Below are 18,665 nucleotides of genomic sequence, written 5' to 3' on the forward strand. Positions count from 1 at the left end.
TCTTTCAGATTTTTTTTTCTGAGAAGCCAGATTATTGTGTAGAATTTCCCAAATATTAAATATTTATTCAAAATAAAATTTAAATACTGTGCTGACCCAACATAAAAATTCTACAGGTCAGATCTTGCCCAAGGACGAGAAGTTTGCTATTTCAGGTTGGAAAAAGTCTACTAAAGAATAAAAAAAAAAATGCTAGGCTTTGGGATATGAAGATAATTAGGATTTTTTTTTTGTTTTGGTCTTTCAAGACGTTCATAGACTTAGTAAGGGAGATTAAGCCCACCCCTAATGACTACACTTGCAGGACCAAGTCAAGAGTACAAATGTAGGCACCCAGTGTGTCCTCTTCTCTTCCCCCCAGTCCTTGCACCTTCCCTCACTAAAAGAAGGATCTTAGCCCTCACATCCAAGCTCTATCCACAACCCCTTAGGCAATTACAGAAGTCTAGGTCCACCATTAGGGCCTAGCGATGAGCACAGTAGCAGTAAATCAGCTCTGTGTAGTGTTGGGGAAAAGGACTATGGAGGAACTAGAGATAATTCCAGGGTCTAAGTTCCATGGTGAAGGAGGGGGGAAACAACAGGTTCCAGGTAAGCATGTCTCCTTGGCCCCTACAGTTTACTCACTTTGGAAAGGGTGATGGCCAGTGGAAGGCAAAATGGGGGTCTCTAAAGCATGCTATAGAGAGCAGGTTCACAATGGCTGACTGTAAGGATTGTACTTAGGGAGAACAACATGAAAACACATATTTTAGGCATTGGGTGATACTTATCCTTTGTTCTCAGCTATATGGCTAAAGAGGTTTATTCCCTGTGTAACGTACTTTGTGGCCACTTAGTCTCTTAACAAAATAGTCTGTGTGTACTTGAACTTAGGAAAGCCTGTATAATCAGCTTTTCATATCTAAGTTAAATGAGTAACCTGCTGCATTGTAAAGAAGAATTATTTATTTTGCTCATAAAATATCCTGTTAAGAAAGAAGCTCATGAATGTCTTTTACAGAGGACACAATTACAAATACTTTCTCTATTGGGTTTCTTGCCTCTCTATGTTAAAGCAGTCAACTCAATAACATGCAGCACTTCAAAGTCATAAAATACCATATTCAGAGCCATAGTTTTTAAATGTTAAATTTTTATTACCTCCTATATGTAAGTCGCAGGTATTATGTTTTTGTACTCTTTAGAAAAGAGGTTTTCAGTAAGATATTAAGGAAAGAAAGAAAGAAAGAAAGAAGAAAGAAAGAAAGAAAGAAAGAAAGAAAAGAAGAAGAAAGAGGAGGAAAGGGAGGGAGTGAAGAAGGAAAGAAAAGAGAAAGAGAGACAAAGACAGAAAGGGAGGGAGGGAGGGAAGGAGGGAGAGAGGAAGAAAGGAAGGAAGGAAGAAAGGAAGGAAGAAAAAAACAAACTAATATTCTTTAAAAACAAGAGGATGCTTTTAGGGTTGTTTGAAAACCTAGTTTGGACATAATTTCATAAGAGGACCACAGCTCTCCATTCCCAATGTTAATGGCTTGTTAGTCCACAAGAAAGACAGTACAATAGCAAAGTGAGGCGCACTGGTTAAGCATCTCCAATACATTAGTAATAAAATCTGAGCAGCTGTTCTAAAACTTGGAAATCTTCAGGCACAGTCAGAAGCACAGGTCCACAAAAGAGCACTCTAATATCACACGGAATAATTTTAATAGTTTTTTTCATGCTCAATGCACTGAGCATCCTCATTTCAGGGCTAAATAGCAGCCATAAAGGCAGCAAAGTTGTGATAAAAATGGATAATGAAGTTTATTCGCCAGTATTTTTCTGTTCATTTTAGAGTTATATTGTTCATAAACACTGAAGCATTGGTATATTTGAAAGATTATTTTGATGAGTATATGAACACACAAAAAGCCTGAACTTAAAGTTTTAATTATTAATATATGTATGTTGTCCCACATGGGTGTGCTAAGCAGAATTATGATCACAAGTACTTGTAGAAGCTGAAATACACAGATAAATTTAGTGAATATAAATGATATTTAGAAACAATTTAAAGTTCAAATGTCAATGAAACAGTTCTTAAGGAATTTATGAGCATATGTTAGATACAAGAAATATACAGAAAACTTGGTTTTCCATGCTTGAAAAATTGAACTTCTTGTTTATTTAGATTATTTCAGGAAGTCCACAGGGGAAAATCCCCCTGTAATAAAACCTTGAAATCAAAAATTAGATTATGTAGGTTAGACTATCCAGAGAGGACCAAAAATGATTTCTATCCTATAAGATATTCTATTTTCTAGTTATTCCGATTTTTTAAAAGCTGTAATATTGAGAACTCTCAACTGGAGCTATGATAATAGAGCTTTTTGACCACAGAAGTAGCTGAGACTAAACATAGGAAGATATAAGTGACAAACAGAACAGTGTTCTTAACAAATATAAAACCAATTTTAAAATGGCATAGGTAAAATTCAAGTACAACCTTGCATAATGTTTTACGTTGACTGTTAATTTTTTTCTTCTAGGCCAATAATCATTTTCATTAATTAATGAGATACCTTAAATTTCTATATCAGTTACTAATAGTATATGAATAATTATGGGATAGTCCCTCTAAAAGTATTGCTTGCTTTCATCTATGTTTCTTCATTTTTTCTGTCATTGAGAATAATTACAAACTCGTTAAATACAATTTTATAGTTTAAGGTGCCTAGCAAATTTTACTGTCAAATATTTGGAAATGAATAGCTTATTTCTTTAAGTGCTTCCAGACACTGCTATACATTTTTCCTTGCAGAGTATGTTGATGTAGCACATTGTCATTTTGTTTACAAATAAACCATAAAAATAAAAGCCTGAAAATGTGGAAATTGCATGTAGAGTAGAAGCTTCCATGATCACCTTCTAATTAAGCAGTTTGCTGGATTCCAAACCTATTTCCTCTTTTCTGTCTGTAATATGTTTACTAATAAGTATGCCTTTGGAACACTGATGACTACTAGGTTACTTATGAAGAGTTCCTTGGCACTTGTAGTCAATATGAGTTGAGTGCCTACCAAGAGTCCACTGAGGTTATTCTCAACTCCCTCATGCCAGATAAAACTGTGAAAGGTACTAGGTCATTTAGTTAAGCATTACACCATTTGCTAATATCTGTGTGCCAAAGAAATTCTGTGCACGTGTATGTGTGTGTGTGTGTGTGTGTGTGTGTGTGTGTGTGTGTGTGTGTGTACATGAAAACTATGTCTAATGCTTTGGAAAAACTCAGTGCAAAGAAATTAGTTTTAAAATGCTGTTAAATTAGCTTGTGGTTATTACAACTCTAAAATATTGGAGGAAATGATAAAATTTTTTAAAATCTGCATTCATATTTAATTAGAACTTGATTTAAAAAATTTTTGGTTTTGTTTTATCTCTTCTATTTAATTTCTCCTATTTAATTTCTCACCTCTCTTAATTAAAAAAAAAAAAACCTTACAAACACTGAAATCACACTGAATTACAAATATGAGGAGAACACCGATCTACAGACACATTTTCAAAAAAAAACCTTGGTTCTATTTAAAAATATTTGCCAGACTGCATATTAAAATGATTTAAGCTAAATATCATTGCAAGAATATGCATGCACACTTTTTTAAAAATTCAAACTTTTTGTGACTATTTCAATTCCAGTGGCTTCAGGATAAAATGACTTATTCTCTGTGCTCTTCTTTGGGGTCATTCTAATGCAGGCATATAAAATGCACTTTTTGAAAGATGAATAATAAGAATTTAATTTAATTTAATTTAATTTGCTCATAGTAACTTTCTAAAAGACAGGATAACTCCTAAATTAATGTATTAACTCACATATGCACAAGTAATCGTTCAGAAAAGCTTAACTGTGAAAAGATACCTCTACTGGGTTTAATAGAATCATGCTCTTATGTTATCTTTCTGCAAACCAATGTTCATTTTGACTATATTTGTTCATCTATCTATTCAACTACTTTATTACTGTCAAGCAGATACCTTACCTAAAACAAATTAGCTCCTCAGTTCAGAGATTTCATTCATTTGCATTTACAAGGATTTGGGCAGGGACAAGATCCACTGTCCAGTTAGACACATAGAGTGAATAAGTTGGTGGATTCAACAAGGGATCAGGGGAACTTCTGAGTAAGATAAATATATGAACAGGTTCTCTAACTTCCTTTCCAAAACCAGAATTAAATGATCAAAGAAAAGAAAAGAAAAAAAAAGAAAAACCTCTATGCCTGTATAAATGTGAAAATCAAAAAAGGCCGCCACTTCTTACACCAAGCCCCTAGGAATTTTGCCCTATTAGCAGGTTTAAAAAGACCATAAAGAGGAACCTCAAACTTTTTTTCAAAAGAAAGCAGGAAGTATGCAGAGAAAAGCCTAGCAGAGCCTGTACAAAATGTCTTTAATTGGAGAGAATTAAAGCCTCTGGGAAAATGGGGGATACTCTAAATAATTTTCCACTGAACATGAGACAGCATCTGTGGAAGCCATGAGAATACGCCACAGAGAATATAACTGATTGATGGCCCATTTGCTGCTTTTCCAGATTCATCACCACTATCATATTATGGTCATCCTTTCCAAATACTTCTCCCCATCAATGACTGTGCAGAGAGGTGGTCCTAATGCAGTTCTGTTCCTGTGAGACATGAAACTCCTCCAACTAGAGATTTTGGCTCAAGGACTCCCCTTCATCCTGGCTGAACCTGCTTTGGAGCTCTGTTGCAGACTACCTGGCCCCCTTCCCTCTCTCTCTTCTTCACTGATGTAAAACCTACACGGTATCCGAAGGCTCTCTTTGCCTCCTTTGATCTCCTGATAGTTGTCCTTGATTGTCATTTCCAAATACACATCCGTTGCATGTGTAATCTCATCTTTGTTTCTGTTTCTCAGAAGATCCACGATTTGTCTACAAAACAGGCAACAGGATAGGGATTTGGGACTGGCTCACTCACCACCAGGCAGGCAAGAAGATGCCATTCTGACTAGTATGTGGTCATTGAGAGTCCCTAGTAAAAAGTGATGGGCAAATTACTAGAGTTAACGTGTCCCAGGGTGACCTGAGAAAACCTGTTAATGTAGGGAAATGCTCCTTCAGGTGCAATTTTTGAAGCATTTTGAAAGATACGGGGTACCTGTGACTACAAGGACAGTGGAATTGACTGGTTACTCTTATGCTGAATTGATGCCTGTTGAGGAACTTTAACAAAAGGTTATTAGCTAAATATGAGGCCTCTTATCTCCTGCGATGAAAGCAGACACAGCAGACAGAAAGACCCGAGGAACTGATAGAGCCATGGAGTTCCAGAGACATTTATATATGAAATTTAAATGTTCAGCCAAACAGGTATGTCGTGCTAATATCAAGGCCATGGTTGGGAATTTCTGGGATCCTGAAACATGAAATGGGGAAATCAGTAGGGATGTTCTGTTCTGAATAATCCCTCTGAGCCTTCAGATCTTTTAGAAGTAAAAAAGTAAGCTCTAGTAAAAGCTAGAGCACATCCAGTGTTGGTAGCTACTGCAGAGGCATCTCCCTATTAACAGGTATTCCAAAGAAGGCTCCCCACCTCCTCTGATTGCCAAGACAATAGCTAGTGTTAAATCCCACCACAACACTGCACAGGACATGCTGGGCCTCATACTGGAGGAAAGACATTATTCACCAAAAGAGCTACAAGAATTAGCTAGCATGCTCCCATAGGAACTTGGGAAGTACCAATGGGACTGGAGTTTGAGAATGCTGTATCAAGAGGGGGCAAATGTAAGATTGCATTAAGCAAGAATTCACTGATTTGAGGTCACCTTTTTGGGGACATCTGTCAAGTACATCAGTGGATGGATAAAACTCTTTATTAGAGTGGCCCTTAGAAATCTAGAGAAAAAGATGTCCCAAGTGAGTGCAATTGAAAGAATAAAGAGGCTGAAGGAAGTGGGAATGCTGGAGGGAAAATGCTATGTAAGTCCAGATAAACCACTAGAGAACTATGTTCCACAGGAGGCCCAAATGCAAAATTCACCAGAACCACTACGAAGTTCAGTGGTGGAACTCCTGTGAAGACCAAGATGACGGGAAGACAGGAATTCAGAGATGGAATTGTTAATATTCATAAGAATGACAAGGTCATCAAAGTAATAGAAGCCTGGGTAGTAAAAGTTTTAACACTAGAAACCAGCAGGCCACAATCATGATAAAGACAAGCAAACTTGCCCACAGGGAGTTGTGGAAATGGTTGATAGAGCACAGATGAAGTCCCTAGGAGCAACAAGCATACAGCCAACAAGAATCTACTAAGCATGTATAACCAGAAAGAGGAAAGAATGTAGGAGCAGTAGACTAAGGGAAGCCATCTCAATAAAAAGCTATGGTTCCTCATTAAGTTCTCAAATTTTAGATCCAGAAACCATGAACTAAAGAGAAGTATGTGTCTCTGGGAGGCAGTCACCCATAGTAATGTGGCAAATATAAACTCTAACGACTAGTCCTTTCCTCAAAGTAATCTATGATCTTTTACTCAGGTGACTATACTCAAGAGAAAGCATAATACTGAGACATTTCAGATTATTGTGCATAGGTTCTGAGTTGACATTGATACCTAGAGCTCCAAAACATCATACCAGGCCCACTGGTAAAGTGGGAGCTTATGGGATAAAGTAACAAATGGAATCTTTGCTCATATTGGAACCATGGGTCCATGGATCCACCCAAGAGTTATTTCTCCAGTCACTGAATATATAGTTGAAATTGATATACTTGGCAATTTGCTTAAACCTCAGATTGGTTCCCTGATGTGTGGATTAAGAGCTATCTCTCTATGGAAAACCAAATAGAAACCACTGAAACAGCCCTCCCTAGTCAAAATAATAAATCATATAAAATATGGCATGAACAAGGATAACGACAGAGATTAGTATCACCATTTGTATTATTTGCTAGGGCTGCCATAACAAAACACCACAGACTGAATGGCTTAAGCAACAGAAATTTATTGTTCCACAGTTTGGGAAGCTAAAAGTCTAAGTTCAAGATGTCAGCTGGTTTGGTTTCTTTTGAGACCTCTCTCCTTGACCTGCAGATGGCTACCTTCTCACTGTATTCTCACATGGTCTTTCCTTTGTGTACTTAATCTCTGTGTCTTAATCTCCTCTTCTTATAAAGATAACAGTCATATTAGGTTAGGGCCCACCTTATAATCTAATTTTACCTTGTTATCTCTTTAAATCCATATCCAAATACAGTCACATTCTGGAGTACTGGGTGACAGGGATTCAACATATGAATTTTGGGGTGACATTTATATGGTGCGTTATCTTAAAAGACATTGATGCATGGGTTAGGAAACCAGGGGGTAGAAGCAGAGGAGACCCTGCTAGCCATCATTCCCAATTACCCATTGAGGAATTTTGTGCTTCCGTGTTCCCACAACTGTGGACCTCCAAAGATTGAAGGTCTTAGCCCCCAAAAAGAACACACGCTTACAACAGAATATTGCCAAGATCTCTTTGAGCTCTTTGTGTCCAAGGACCAAAAATTAAAAGAGAAATCACCATCATGACTGCCTTAGCACAATGATGGCAGGAGGAAACATGCAAGGAACCCAGGTGATCCACTCTAGTACTTCTTGTACCCATTATAACCGTAAATGGACAAAGATAACAACCTTGGTTTTAAAAGGGCATCATTAACATGAGCCCAAACACATCAGAAATGAATGTTTGGGTCCCAGCACCAGGAAATCTACCAAGATCTACCAAAGTGATGAGGATGAGAATTTTGGAAAGATAGTTTAGGAGAAATAGGATAAATACCAGTCGTGACCCAGAGATCAAATGCAGTGAAAGAGGCTATAGTTTGTTCCATTAGACTCGCTCTTCTATGTTTCTTTTCAAGAAGAGAGGTCATAGAAACTAGGGAGCTACTGCATAAATCTACATAGAGAAGTAGATCTGTGCAACAAAAGGCTTGTGTTGTAGTGCCTGTGAAAAGCCCCAGCAGCCACCTTTTGGGAGTTATAATCACTTTCTCACAGAGGCCTCACTTCCCCTGGCCTCATTCCAGTGAGTGGTGACTGAGCATGGCAATGGGAACAATGCAGGCCCATTCCTGCAAGATGTGGAATTCTTCCAATAGGTGACTGTGACTTTGGCTTGAGGACTCCCTTATTTTGGCCAAAATGTTCATAAAACTATGTTACAATCTGAGCTTCTTCTTCGCCAATTTTAATTACCTCACTCTCCTTCACAAATGTCAGAACTGCATCACAGACTAAAGACTCTCTCCAGCCTCAATTGCTTGTTCCTCTTTAATCTTTAAAAGCACTTCTCTCCAATACTTCTCTTGTAAGTCTAAACCTATGTTTGTATCTGCTTTTATCTGAGCTCACACATCTTAGAAGCTACCATTGGAACACCGAGCATTGTAAAATCAGCTGCTTCCTACTAAAATAAAATGCTCCTAGTTTTATTTGAGATCACACTAAATCTATAGATCAATTTAGGAAGAATTTTGTTTGGATATTTAAATCAACAAAACACAAAAACACTTTTTTGAAACACTCAGGTCAAAGAAGAAGAGGATTATTTTGAAAATATTAATATGAACACCATGTTTCAAAATATATGGCATATAACATACTTTGTAAGCAGAGGAATATTAACAGCAAATTTTGTATTACTATATAAAAATGAAAAAACTGAGTATTAAAATCAATAACCTAGAAAACTAATTAATGAACTTAATGATAGTGGGACAAAAGAAAGTAATAAAAAATGAGAGCAGCGTTAATAAAAATTAAGATATGAACTGTAGAATTCATTTTAAAAATCAAGATCTGTTTGCTTGAAATGGTCAGTAAAATACACAGATCTCTAGGAAAACAACACTTTCCTGCTTGAGGCTCCACTCAAAGCTGGCTGCCTTCCTCATCACCTTTTATAAGGGTTGGAGTAGTATTACTAGGTGTGGATGTGTTGTGCCTGCAGACACTGTGTAGAACCATATATTTAACTATAAATAAATTGTACGTGTAATTCTACAGTAACAAATGATGAAAGGAGTAGATTGTTTTATATAAAATATATATCAACAATTTATATTGTCTCAAGGAAAACTCAAAAATAACTAAAACAATAAAAATAAAATTAGAGAAAGTTTTCAGAAATATTACTATAATTAAAAGTGACGATTACAGCCAATTTTAACAGCATAATACTTTAACGTCTGAAGAAACATTTGACTGCTGTTACAGAAGCACAACTTAGAAAAGATGAAAAGCTTCCCATGTTATGTTCACAATTGCTAACAAACCTGTAAAAAATAACAATATGAAATCTATAGCCTAAGCAAATTTATCAATATTGAGGCATAACTCTTTTTTTAATTACTTTTTAGATTTTTATACAATTTTTATAAGTTACTTTCTATTTACAGTTATTACAAAATATTGGCTATATTCCCTGTGTTGTACAGTACATCCTTCAGCCTCTCTTACACCCAATAGTTTGTATCTTCCACTACCCTACCCCTATGTGAGGCAGAACTCTTAATAAAATAATAAATTAAATCCCATCATGTATTTTTAAAAATGGGATTGACTTTATTACAGGAAAACATGGATGAATAACAAAAAATGACTTCACATAATTAATGGAAATACTTGTAAATAAAGAAAAATAACATTTTGTATCAAAATAAGTGGAAAATAATATAGCATATTAAAATAAATGGAAATTTAAGATTCCATTCTGGATTTTAAAATATAGATAACTTTGAAAAACAAAAAAGCTGGAAAATTTTTACATAAATTTTACTGAGCTTGATGACATCTCTTCAATGGAGATTTATACAGTAATTTAAAAATATTAATTTGATATAAAAGTCAAGTAAACATATTTATAAATAGAAATTAACAAAGGAGGCCTTTAAACTATCAGAAAAAAAATAAACAGAAAAATGAACTTTCAGAAAGTATGCAGATTATTCAAATTTTGAGCTCTACCCTACATCATACACCAGGGTACATTTCAAATATATTAAAGGAGCAAAAATTTAAAATGAGGTAAGAATATACAATGGAGAAAAGACAGCCTCTTCAATAAGTGGTGCTGGGAAAACTGGAGAGCTACATGTAAAAGAATGAAATTAGAACACACCCTAACACCATACACAAAAATAAACTCAAAATGGATTAAAGACCTGAATGTAAGGCCAGAAACTATAAAACTTTTAGAGGAAAACACAGGCAGAACACTCTTTGACATAAATCACAGCAGGATCTTTTTTGACCCACCTCCGAGAGTAATAAAAATGAACAAATGGAATCTAATTCAACTTAAAAGCTTTTGCACAGCAAAGGAAACCATAAACAAGATGAAAAGACATCCCTCAGAATGGGAGAAAATATTTGCAAATGAAGCAACTGACAAAGGATTAATCTCCAAAATACACAAACAACTCATGCAGTTCAATACCAAAAAAACAAACAACCCAATCAAAAACTGGGTGGAAGACCTAAATAGATATTTCTTCAAAGAAGACATACAGATGGATAACAAACACATGAAAAGATGCTCAACATCACTAATTATTAGAGAAATGCAAATCAAAACTACAATGAGATATCACCTCACACCAGTCAGAATGGCCGTCATTAAAAAAATCTACAAACAATAAATGCTGCAGAGGGTGTGGAGAAAAGGGAACCCTCTTGCACTGTTGGTGGGAATGTAAATTGGTACAGCCACTATAGAGAACAGTATGGAGGTTCCTTAAAAAACGAAAAATACAATTACCATATGACCCAGAAATCCCACTACTGGGCATATACCCTGAGAAAACCATAATTCAAAAAGACACATGCAACCCAGTGTTCATTGCAGCACTCTTTACAATAGCTAGAACATGGAAGCAACCTAAATGTCCATCAACAGAGGAATGGATAAAGAAGATGTGGTACATATATACAATGGAATATTACTCAGCCATTAAAAGGAACAAAATTGGGTCAACTGTAGAGACATAGATGGACCTAGAGACTGTCATACAGAGTGAAGCAAGTCCGAAAGAGAAAAACAAATATCACATATTAATGCATATATGTGGAATCTAGAAAAATGGTATTGATGATCTTATCTGAAATACAGAAATAGAGACACAGACGTAGAGAACAAAATGTATGGATACCAAGGGGTAAAGGTGGGGGAGTGGGACGAATTGAGAGATTGGGATTGACATATATATAGTATTGATACTATGTATACAGTAGTTAACTAATGAGAACCCAGTGTATAGCTCAGGGAGCTCTACTCAGTGTTCTGTGGTGACCTAAATGGGAAGGAAATCCAAAAAAGAGGGGATATATGCACACATATACTTTATCCACTTTGCTGTACAGTAGGAACTAACACAACATTGTAAAGCAACTATACCCCAATAAAAATTAATTTTTTAAAAATAAAAAATAAATTTTAAAAATTAAAATTTTAAAAATTAAAGAAACAAATGCTAAATTAAACAACAGGAAATATAAATTATAACATGCAGGTATCTGGTCTTCAGACAGAAAGGGGCTTTCAAAATTGGATATAAATGAAAATATACCATCAAATAATAATTGATAGAAATCAACATGCGAAGCTTTCAATGTGAATTAAAAATTAACATAAGCATTAAAAAGCAAAAGGAGGGCTTTCCTGGTGGCGCAGTGGTTGAGGGTCCGCCTGCCAATGCAGGGGACACGGGTTTGTGTTCCGGTCCGGGAAGACCCTGCATACCACACCACGGAGCGGCTGGGCCCGTGAGCCATGCCCGCTGAGCCCGTGCGTCCAGAGCCTGTGCTCCGCAACGGGAGAGGCCACAGCAGTGAGAGGCCCGCGTACCACAAAAAAAAAAAAAAAAGAGTTAAAAGAGCTAAAAAATGGTAACCTGGCCACAGATGGGCCCACCCCCAGCATCATAAAATTTACTACAAGGAACTCAACCAGGTTCTCAGAGCAAATATTTAGAGAAAAATCCCCTTGGGCTTCTGGCAGGGGCAGGGGAAAAGGAACCATTTTTAAATACTCCAGAGCACTCTGTTTTCAAGAAGGCCTGCCCTCTGGGGAAACTAGTTAACTAAAACCCTAAGAAAGAGAGAAAGGAACAGAAAAAAACAATAATGACTGAGAATTTCCCCAAATTAATGTCAGACACCAAACCACAGATCCAGGAATATCAGAGAAAACCAAGCAGGATAAATGGCAAAAAAGCCCTTAAGCTAGGCATATCTTTTTCAAACTACAGAAAACTAAAGGGAAAGAAAAAAATCCTGAAAGAAGCAAGCGGGGGGTAAAAAACCCATCTTACCCACAGAGGAACAAAGATAAAAACTGCCTTCAACTTCTCCTCAGAAACCATGCAAGCAAGAAGAAAGCAGAGTGAAATACTTAAAACGTTGAGAGATTTCTACATATATCATGTAAATTCTCGGATCTTTAGTCCCACTGATGGTAGCTGGGGTAAAACTATTTCTAACCCTCTTCGTCACCTTCTGTCCTCTTCTCCCTGCCCTTTCTCTCACTTCCACCCCAGGCACCAGGGGAAGGGGTTGGCGGACTCACACATTTGATGGAAGAAGGAGAGGCTGGGGAGGAGGTGTTAAGGACTAGCCACAGGGAGGGGCAAACTTCTGCTTCTGAGATACGCATTCCTTTGTCATCTCAAGTCAGGGAGAAGAAAAAGAGCAAGGATGGGGTGGGAAAAGGCAATATTTTGAGTCTCTATACAAAACTATAAAATTCATTTCTGCTTTGGAAGGGTGGAAAAGACATTTTACTTCTATCTGATAGAGAGCACGAACCTCCAAGAGGGTAAATATGGCATTGGAAATATTAAAGCGGAAGTTAATTTTGCAATTCCTCTTATTTTTGTAACAACAGCAACAACAAAAGCTGAGCACGAGGAATTTGAAGACTTAGAGAAGATTTATACCATTGTTGTACCATTGCTTTGATTTGTACCATTGGTTTGTACCAATGATTTGTACCACTGTTTCATTTCTGCCTGACTCTTAATACCCAGTGAATTAAAAGGCCAGTTTTAAATGCAAAACAAAAACAAAAATAAAACAAACAAACAAAAAATTGTTGAGAGAAAAAAAACCCCACCAACCTAGAAGTCTGTAACCTGTGAAATTATCCTTCAAAAGTGAAGGAGAGAAAAAAAAAAAGTGAAGGAGAAATAGACTTTCTCAAATAAATAAAACTTGAGGGAATTTGTTGCCAGGAGACATGTCTTGCAAATGATGTTTCTAAAAGTGTTTTGGCAGAGGAGATGAGGCTCAGAGGCTGCCCCAGCCCCTGCAGGAGAGTTCTGCCTGGGCTCGGGAACATCCTAGCCAGACTCACCTGAGCACAGAGCATCCTGGAGACAGTGAAGCCGTCAGTCACCAGGGAGGCCACCATTCTGAGGTGAAGAGTAGAAAGTGCTTAAAGTTGGGGTAGGGGAGCAGAGGACTTTACTTTCTGCAGCCTGGTGCTAGCCAAGCCCCCAAGATACTTCCTGACTAATCTCACCCCACCCCCATGCTAACTTCCTGCAGGTCCCTTAACACTGCCCTTCACTTTGGCTAAAGGGGCAGAAAGAATTCTTCCATTGAAAGGAAGAAGGCCCATCAAGGAGAGGTCATGTGCCTGGTTGTCTAGTCAGGTGACTGGCAGACAGCTAGGCCTCTGGAGCCTGATGACCTGCACGATGGTTCTTTCTAGGCTGGATCCACTTCTAAGTCCCTCTGACCTCTGAAACTTAGGGCCAAGCCCCGCCCACAACAGGAGCCCAAGCATATGAGAACTAAGGTGGGACCATTTCAGGATGACTTCCATCTTGACTTACACTTGAAAAAAATCTTCTAAGTTTAGCAAAATGGGCCCTCAGATTTTCTTGAGTCCTCTGAGCTGTTCCTACTAGCCACCAGCTGCCCCAGCTGCCCAGACCAAATCAAAGAAGACCTTGGCCAAACCCTATAAAAGGAATGTGGTGGTGGTAGATAATGTTCACACTCCATTCTGCTGCCAGGCACTTCATATAAAGACTTGATGACATGTAATTTGGCTAGAGGAGTACTTTCAGATTTGTTGCATCAGACCAGTGTCCCAAAGGAAGTTGCTGATTATATCATCTTTGGCATAGTTATACAGGAAGTGAAAACAAGCAATGCGGCTAGAGAGGCTGCCCTTGGAGATGACCTCTCTGATACATCTCCTGTATACGCTGTCACCATGGCTTGCATTTTTGCTAACCAAACCAGGACCACAGGTGTTGGCTTGATTACTTCTGGCCAGTATGATGTGGTCATGGCAGGTGGTGTAGAGTTAATGTCCTATGTCCCTATTTGTAATTTGAGGAAACACATGCTTGATCTCAATAAGTCTAAGACTCTAGGTCAGTGACTATCTTTAATATCTAAATTCAGATTGAATTTCCTATCATCTGAGCACGACCATGTATCACTCTGAAGACTGACTTGCCTCTGCCTTGCTGTTTCTCAACTGGAACAGGGTGAGTATGCACTGCACTTGCACAGTCTGGCTAAGAAGGCACAGGATGAAGGACTCCCTTCTGATGTTGTACATCTTCAAAGTACCAGAAGAAGATACAGTTACCAAAGATAGTGGCATTTGTCCTTCTTGAAGCAGATGGCCAAAATAAAACCTGCATTCATCAAGCCCTATGGCACAGTGACAGCTGCAAATTCTTCTTTCCTGACTGATGGCGCATCTGCAGTGCTGAGGAAAAGGCTCTGGCCTTGGGTTATAACCCGAAGGCATATTTGAGGGATTTTGTGCATTTGTCTCAGGATTCGAAAGATCAACTTTTACTCGAACCAACATATGCTACTCTAAAAGTGCTAGAAAAGGCAGGATTAACAATGAATGGTATTGATGCTTTGGAATTTCATGACGTTTTCTCAGGTCAGATTTTAGCTAATGGTAAAGCTATAGATTCTGATTAGTTTGTACAAAACTACACGGATTAAAAAAAAGTTGGGTTGCCTCCTTTGAAGAAGTTTAACAACTGGGGTGAGTCACTGTCCTTGGGACACCTGTATGAAGCCATTAGCTGTCAAAAAATTATGGAAGGAAGCAGGCCAGTATGGCTTAGTGGCTGTCTATGCAGGTGGAGTGAAGGGCCATGCTATGATAGATAACAGACCAGGAAAAAGTGACTTGGAGTTTCTGCGCAACACTCACACTAGACAAGGCCATTTCAGTACATTACTGAATGACATATATAGTTACTACTTCTCTTAGGAAAACACAATTTGTGGCCTTCTGTTAAACCTTTGCAATTAAACCTTGCTAGTGTTCCGAGCTTTCCAAAAATCATGGTTTACTGCTCTTTCAGGGACTTCTTAGTCACCATAATCTCACACAGTGATATGTTTAAGCAATTGATTTTGGTCTCTATTTTCATTAAAGATTAAACAAGGGGTTGCAATTTGAGAAAGAGATTAGCTAGGGTTTGGAATCATCTTTGTAATATTGGCAAAAAATACTCATTCATGTTTGTGACCTAAAGATAAATGTTTTCCTATAAAATACAAACCAATGTGCCTCTATCTTTATGGAAAGATAATTCAGAATTTAAACATCACTTAAAACTTACAGTAAATATTGAGATATATAAATACCATATTTGTTAACTGGAGTTAACAAACTCCAGTTCTCTTAAACTGGAGAAGTATTGGGGGAAAAAAGTTCTTTAAAGACAAGGAAAATAATAAAGATCAGAAATTCAGATCTACATAAAGAAAGGAAGAACATAAAAGGAATAAGTGAAAATATAATAAAAACTTTTTTTAAATTCTTAGTTGACCTAACAGATATTTGTTCAAAAAATAATACCAACAATATATTTGATTATGTATGCTTATATATATATTTCAAATATATATATGCTTATGTATGCTTATATATAAGTGAAAAGAATGACAGCAATGATACAAAGAATGAAAAGAAATAATTAGGATTATTGTGTTATTATTAGGTACTCACACTACCCATGAAGTGGTATACTGTCATTCAAAAAGGGACTTAAATTATATATGTAAATGCCTATTGCCACATTTATGGCAACCATAAAAATGGTAAAAAGTAGAAGTATAACCTATATGCTAAGAAAGGAGGAAAAATGGAATCATATAAAATGCTCATTTGAAATCACCAAAGGCATACAAAAAGTGAGAGGCAAAAATAGGAACAAAGGAGAGCATTAAATAGAAAGCAGTAATAAAGATGGTAGATATGAGTCCCAATATATCAATGATCACTGTGAACATCAATGGTCCAAATACACCAATTAAAAGAAAAAAGATTGTCAGAGTGAACCACAAAATAAGACCCAATTATCTGATGTCTACAAGAAACTCATTTTAAATATAAAGACACATATAGATTTGAAGTAAATGGCTGGAGAAAAATATATCATAGTAATACCAATCAAAGAAAGCAGAAGTAGCCACATTAATTTCAAATGGAGTAGATTTCAAAGAAAGAAAATTATTAAGGATAAAGAAGGGCATTATGTAATGATAAAGGGGTTAATTTTCCAAGAAGACATTACAATCCTTAATATGTATATGTCTAACAACAGAGCATCAAATTATGAGAGGCAAAAACTGATGGAACTACAAGGAGAAATAGATGAATCCACTATCATGGTTGAAGACTTCAAATCCCTCTATCAGAAATGGACAGATTGAGCAGGCAGAATAGCAGTAAGGACATAGTTGAACAAAACATCACCATCAATCAACTGAATATAATTGACATTTATAGACTAAATCTTCCAACAACAGCAGCATACACATTCTTTTTGAACTCACACGGAACATTCCCCAATATGAACCATATTCCTGGTCTAAACACATCTTAAAATTTTAAAAGAAGAGAAATCATATAACGTCTATTCTCAGATAACAATGAAATTTAACTGGAAGTCAATAATAGAAAGATAATTGGAAAATCCCAAAATATGTGGAGATCGAACAACACACTTCTTCTTCTTCTTTTTTTTTTTTTTGCGGTACATGGGCCTCTCACTGTTGTGGCCTCTCCCGTTGCAGAGCACAGGCTCCGGACGCACAGGCTCAGCGGCCATGGCTCACGGACCTAGCCACTCCGCGGCATGTGGGATCTTCCTGGACCGGGGCACGAACCCGTGTCCCCTGCATTGGCAGGTGGACTCTCAACCACTGCGCCACCAGGGAAGCCCCCAACACACTTCTTAATAACACATGAGTCTAAGAAGAGATCTGGAGAAAAATTTTAAATCACTTTTTCCTAAATTAAAATTAAAAAACAACTTATGAAAAATTGTGAGATGCAGCAAAAGCAGTACTTAGAGGGATTTTATAGCATCAAATGCATATACTATAAAAGAAGAAAGATTTAAAATCAGTAATCTAAGTTTCCATAGGAAGAACCTAAAAGGAGAATAGAAAACAAAATCCAAAGTAAGCAGAAGAAAAGAAATAGTAAGAATTAGAGCAGAAATCAATGGAATTTAAAACAAGAACTAAATAGATTAGATCAACAAAACCAAAAGCTGTTTCTTTGAAAAGATAAGATAAATTGATAAATCTTTAGCCTAGTTGAGAAAAAAAGACAAGTCGCAAATTACTAATATCAGAAATGAAAGAAGTAGCATCACTACAGACTCTATGGACATTAAAAGGATAATGAAGGAATACTATAAACAATTCCATGCCCACACATTTGATAACCTAGATTAAATGGGTCAGATCCTTTAAAGACATAATTTGCCAAAAATCACACAAAAGAGATATAGACAATCTAAATAGCCCTATACTTATTAAATAAATTGAATCGACAATTAATAACCTTCCAAAACAGGAAGCACCAGGCCCAAGTTGGCTCACTGGTGAATTATACCAAATCTCTAAGGAATAAATTGTACCAGTTATTTACAAGGTTTATCAGAGGATGGAAGCAGAGGAAATGCTTCCTAACTCATTCTATGTGGCCAGCTTCACCCTAATACTAAAATCAAACAAAGACATTACAAGAAAAGAAAACTATAGGCAAAAATCTCTCATGAGCATAGATGCAAAAATCCTCAACAAAATGTTAGCAAGTTGAACGCAACAAGGTACAAAAAGAATTATACACTACAACCAAGTGGGATTTATTCCTATTAGGCAAGGCAGGTTGAGCATTCAAAAATGAGTTAATGTAATCCATCAATAGGCTAAAAGAGCAAAATCACATGATATCAATAGATGCAGAAAAAGTATTTGATAAAATCCAGCCACCACTTATGATAAAAACTCTCAGTAAACCAGGAATAGAGCCAAACATTCTTAACTTGATAAAGAATATCTATAAAAATTCTACAGCTAACATCAAACTGAATGGTGAGAAACTTGAAGTCTTCCCATTAAGGTCAGAACAAGGCAAGGATGTCTCCTCTCATCACTCTTTTTCAGTACTGTACTAGAAGTTCTAGCTAGTGCAGTAAAACAAGAAAAGGAGGTAAAAGGTATATGGATTGGGAAGGAAGAGATATAATTATCTCTGTTTGTAGATGACATGATCATCTGTGTCAAAAATCTGAAAGAACTGACAAAACTAATAAGTGTTTATAGCAAGGTTGGAGA

General features: G+C 36.8%; 1 pseudogene across 1 annotated transcript; it reads left to right on the top strand.

Moving 5' to 3' along the window:
- Window positions 1-470: 470 nt before the first annotated feature.
- LOC309821797 (trifunctional enzyme subunit beta, mitochondrial-like) lies at window positions 471-15,297 on the top strand (annotated as a pseudogene). The gene is made up of 2 exons: window positions 471-591; window positions 13,922-15,297. The product of its transcript is annotated as a trifunctional enzyme subunit beta, mitochondrial-like (transcript).
- The last annotated feature ends 3,368 nt before the right edge of the window (window positions 15,298-18,665 follow it).

The sequence above is a fragment of the Grampus griseus genome (genome assembly GCF_964374135.1).
Source record: "Grampus griseus genome assembly, chromosome: 4".
In the NCBI taxonomy this organism is placed as follows: Eukaryota; Metazoa; Chordata; class Mammalia; order Artiodactyla; family Delphinidae; genus Grampus; species Grampus griseus.